Genomic DNA, 6000 nt, shown 5'->3' on the forward strand with positions numbered 1-6000 from the left:
GATCTTGGGAATTAAAACATTTTTCAAACATTTTGAAACCATAATATATATATATATATATATGTATGTATATCTTTATATAAATATATTTTGCAAAACAAATTTCAACGATTGAAATCAAGTGTCGACAGTTTAGGTTTCTATCAGAGAGAGTGCATCCCCGATCATTCACTTTGTCCGGCAAAGGGGTTGATCCTATCACTATAATCACCCACTAAGATGAATTCTCAGACTGTCCCAACACACCCAGGTTTCGACCCCCTCTAAGGATCTCACTAATTGGCATATCAAAGACAGCCCAATCCGACACCTAGAGTGCAATATCATAATCAAGTCTAGGGGTCAGGTGTAACATTCCAATTTTGCCCATCAATCTCCAAGGTCTAGGGCAATACTTGAATTCTGGTCCGGTTTAGGGTTTAAAAAAAACCCACATTGCATGTACCTCAAGTCTCACCCTGGCAGCTGAGACAAGTCACCCCAACCAACTTGGCAGCACATCAATGTCAGCCTTAGCAGAATAAATCTCCCTAGATCTATCCAATGGCTGTGAACATTCTAAACTAATACGAGTCTCATGTGTGTCTAGTTTAAGGGTATTACACAGAAACACACCACAATAACATGAATCAAATATGTATTTTATTCATTTACAGTAAATGTCATAATGTACATCATTCTGATTGGAACTAAAGGCATACACTATCTAAGAAGAAGAAGAATGATAAGCAATGAATAACCATCTCATAAATTGCAATCATGTAGAGGAGAGCCAAAGAGGTGCCAACCATGACCCCTTATAAGTGTGTTGGGAGTAAATGCACCGAGAACGTGCACTTGTAATAAATGCTCCTCATTGGTACAACAATGCTCTTAGTGGCGTGTTGCGAGAATTACCCTATTGCCCTCGAAGGAGTGTGAAATAACAGGATACCCTTGGACGATGCCACATGTTACGGTGCAACGCACTGACCGAATATACCCTCCATGGGCATTTCTTAATGTTTACTTGTATATAAAAACTAATCTTACTCAAATTGTGATGGTATCTAGTTAAGAGGTTAATCGTGCATTGTCATGTATATTCATTTATACATGACAATGCAGTGGTCTCTAACGTAATTTTAGCACCAAATGGCAAACAACCTGTTCAGATACAAATTTGAGTGAAGCACATCAACTAGAAAAGGATCGAAGGAGCACACGACCACGTATGATTACGAGTGAAGAACTGCAGTGATCTCTAACGTACGTAACTTTTAATTAGGGGTGTCAATTCAATTGGATTGGATTTGGTCCAATTCGATCCAGTCTAATGTGAATCCATTATAAATAGATTAAGTCCAATTCAATCCAATGAATATTTTGAACCGTTTTAGATTGGTCCAATTCAATCTTTAAATTGTTCAATCTGTTCAAGTTTGTTTTAATTTAGATTAATTTTAATGCAAACCTGATCCCTTGACACTTATATTTTTATCTTTTGTTGGTTCAGTCCAACCCAATCCAATATAAATTTATTATGGACCTATAAATAGTTTGGACCATTAAGTATGGACTGGTCCAATTCTATGTCTTGGTGGTCCATCCAATCCATCCAAATTGAATTTGGTTTGAACGGGTTCAATCAAATTCGGTCCATTGACACCCCTACTTTTAATCTCAGCATATACCCTTTTATCCGAGTTGATTCTCCGTCCCTTCGACTCAGTGTGGAGCAGAGAGAGTGGAAGCCGATGTGCAAATGAATAAGAGTTTGGGTTTGTTCCAAGGTTTTTTAAACTGAACCGGACAACAAACCATTCAGGGGTCAAGTTCCCGGGTTGAACGGTCCGACCATTCGAACCAAATGGACAGCCCGTTTTGACAAAAGAAATTAAAAAAAATTAAAAAATTAAAAAAAATAAACAGCCAAAAACCGTTAGACAATTCAAACGGTTTGAACAGTTTGACTACCCGGGTCGATGGTTTACTGACCAAATCAACAATTGTTAGCCAAAAAGAGGATTCTAAAATAAAACAGAATCAATCAGGTAACCAGTTCCCCGGTTTTTGGGTCTAACCATTGGGTCCGGTCCGATTTTGAAAACCATGGTTTATTTATACATTGGAGGAAATGCTCATAAGCTTTATTTCGAGCTAGAGAGAAATAATATCCTATGCCGATATCCTTGGTGTGGTCTACCTGAAGAGAGGGTGTCTTTGGATGTTGATGATGAAAACCCAAATCGGTTTTGAAAGCTCCGGTGATGTCGATGATGAAATTTCAATGAAGGTTGTGATGAACCTCCTTTTAATCTCAGCGAGATTGCACCTAGTAGAAAGTCTAAGGAGCTGTTGGATTTTTACTTGGATATTGGTTTGAAGAGAAATAAAAGAGGTGCTAGGTTGGGTTGGTTTGTTCAAGTTCTTCTCTTGTGGGCCTCTCAGTTGGGATCTATTGCTTTGTTTTTTTTAGGTGTATCTCCAGGGCCTTTGTAATCGTATATCCTCTTTCTTTCTCTTCCTTTTTATTTTTAATAAATTTTTATTTATTACCAAAAAAAGTCTTTTTCTTTCTTGTTTTTTAGAGTTTTATGAACAATTGGGCTCTGTTATACCTATAATGAGGTATGAAGTCTAGAGATGGAACTCAACCATATTTTTTTCTTGAATATTGTCTTAATTATAAATTTTCTTTTTCTTTTTTTTTTTTGTTTCTAAAGTTAGTTAAATATGGCATTGATACCTACATTAATAACCTTACTCATTTTTCCTTTCAACCAGTAAGACAGTAAACATGAGCATAGCATAGTTTGATGATTTAAATTTAGGAGGGAAGATATTTTGAAACTTAAATAATTCAAATGTTTTTTATTAGTATCATATATAGTTTGTGGTTTCTATTGGAAATCATATTTAATTTATGATAATTTAAATTTAGGAGGGAATTAAAATATTTTGAAACTTAAATAATTCAATGGTTAATTAATTATTTCTCTGTTTACAAGGCAAATATTTTGTTTCCATATGCAAGGACTCCTTAAGAGGGCATAAATGTTTTGTGAAAATACAAGGGAGAATTTTTAGAGAACCAATGCCCTTTCTATGGATTCTTCTGCCCTTTTTAATATTAAATCACAATGACCAACACTTAATGGATACTTACAAACACCATGTCTTCATTGATGTTGCTAAATCTTTGCTTTGTCTGTGTTTTTATTAAGTGGGAGCTATCATGGAAGTCCTAAAATGACAGTACTCTGAGTACTGTTTGTCTTATGGCCCTTGACAATGACTTCTCAATTTCTCAGGACTTCCCCATATAGTTAGATTTCCCTGAGGACCCTAAAAGTGCCATTGATGGATCTCATTCATGCCAATTCATTCATTTGAGAATAGATTCAAGAAAAAGTAATAAAGAAATACAAACCAATAGTGGTCTCCTTATACATTATTCTTCCATCTTCATCATCCAAGCTGTTCAAGATGGTATCTTCCCAACAAACAACACCTTAGAGGGTAATGATAATGTGAATGGTTTTGTTTTTACTTGTTTTTAAAATTGCCACATCAGCAAAAAAAAATGCAAAAACGCTTTCTCAAACTTTGTTTTTTTGCTCCTACTAAAAAAATAACTTTATTTAAATCATCAAAATTATATGTTTAACAAAAAAAAGACATACACAACCAAGAACTTGTACCTATGATTTTTGTTTTGAGAAGTAATCTATTTTCAAATGAAATGATTTTGATTTGTTTTTGGAACTGGCAACAAGAAAAAACAATTCAGATTGGATAATACCCTCTTAATTTGTCTGAAAGTCAATTATGCAGCTTTGTTTTTCTTGTTTTATTTCATGGATTATGTTGCACAAACTTACACAACTTGTAGCTACTAGAAAATTGCTGAACCAACAACCACTAGCTAGGCTCAAATGTGTCTACTTAGAGCAGTTCTAGAAAACCCACCCATTAACCATTTCTCTGTCTTCTCTGTCTATGTGTTTGTGAGTGCATATTATCATTGGAGCCCTACTATGATAGTACTGGTGAATGGTATTTGCCTCCTCACCTTTGATAAGGACATGTCATCAAATTGTCAAGGGTTTCAGTATGTATGGTTTGATTCCTCTGGAGATCATATAGCTTCTTGTAAGTGGATTTCTTTCGTGGCATATTGCCTATGACATCCTTTGCCTTTCTTCTTTAATTTTATTTTAGAAAGAAAAAAAAAACTGATAAAATAGTAGAATTGGAAATGCTTTTTTTCTATGTGCAGCAATGTTTTGAAAATTGGACCAGATCGGACAGTTGAACCGTTTGACTTAGGGACCGGTCATGTTTTTGGGTCAGGTTTTGGACTGGACCACTTTTTTGAAAAACTGTTGAATCGATCAAAAAACTGGTTTCTTGAATTTTCATTCGACATAAATTGTCCTTGAATCATTGAATATTTCTTGGGGACATATGCGTACTTTGATAAAATACCATATTTAAGACATTTAATATTGTAATTTTCTGAAATTTTCATTCGACATAAATTACCCTTTAATCACTAAATTTCTTGGGGACAAATGTGTACTTTGACAAAGCACCATAATTAAGAAATTTAATATTGTAATAGTCATTGTTGAATCATAAAAGCCATGCATTTATGTGGATAGATGCCACCTCATCTTCCCATTAAAATTTGCCCAATCAAAAAGAAATAATATATAAAATTTACACCATTGTAAATGTAAATTTTCCTCCCATTCAAAGTGAACAAAATTTACAAAAAGAAAATTAATTATAAATATATAAAAAGAAATAATAATTAAATTAAGGAACCAAGTATAAATCAGATAAGTTACATAGAAATATAAAGAAAATATAAAATATATATATAACCCTAATAATTCAATTAGAGGCCCCGATCGCTTTTTAGTAAGTTACTTAATTACCCGGGTAAGTGCATTTACCTATGTTCTTTTATTTCTCAGGTAAATAAAATAATGATCATTTTAGTCATGAAAATTTCATTATCAAAAGGGGCATTTTTTGTCCCATCCAAGTGTTGGCAATTTTCCCCCATATGAGAAAGTTAATTTACCCACCTAGGAGATGGGTATCACTTATTCAAATAAGTGATACCTAGAAAAATAAACTTTCCCTAATCTCCACATATATATAAAAAAAGAACATAGGTTTCTTGGTCAATGGGATTGACCAACTTTCCCCCTTTCAAAATCCCAAAAATGAACGTCCCCTAAGGGTCAAACCGCTTGTACCATTTGACCTAGATGGTTGAACTGCAGTCCTGGAAACTGGTAATCAAAGCGGTTCTATTTCCAGGTCAGTTTTCAAAACCTTGATGAATTGTTTCTTATTTGATTTCTAAAATGCGTTCGACTATGATACTGGAAAGACATGATATCAAAAAAAAAACTTGTAACCAATAATACCAGTATTATAAACGTGTAAACCAATCATATGGTATTTATTAGAATTCATGGGTGGGTTGTGAGTGGTCAAAGTACTTCCAGCATAATAGATTTTCCCTTCTAAAATATATAGAAAAGAAATTTTACACCATCTAAAAGACTATTTGGAACACAATAGATTTGTGAGGCCAAAATAAAATAAAATCCAATCCGCTGAGTGAGGTGCTACACACACTAGACCTAGTATGTGTTTGGTTCTGTTTATGTTTATTGAGTAAACATTTTGTACTTGTGTAGCTGCAAAACCAATAAAAGCAACTAATGAGGGTGTTTGTGACACATAGGCACCATTAGGCACCACATCAGCAAAGGTGCTAATAAATTCCTATCCGTTGGGGGAAGCTCCAAAATGAAGCTTCCTAAAACGGGAGAGGCACACAAAAATCGATGTTTGCAATCATCGACACATACGGATGCGCATAATGAGGCATTTGCTGATGGGGCGCCCATGTGACAACATTTAATCAATAAACATAAACGGAACCAAACACCCTCCTAGTGCATTCAACAAAGGGATGAAAATTTACAGTTATTG

Source organism: Nelumbo nucifera, chromosome 7, assembly GCF_055504915.1.
Source record: "Nelumbo nucifera cultivar China Antique chromosome 7, China Antique-T2T, whole genome shotgun sequence".
NCBI lineage: Eukaryota > Viridiplantae > Streptophyta > Magnoliopsida > Proteales > Nelumbonaceae > Nelumbo > Nelumbo nucifera.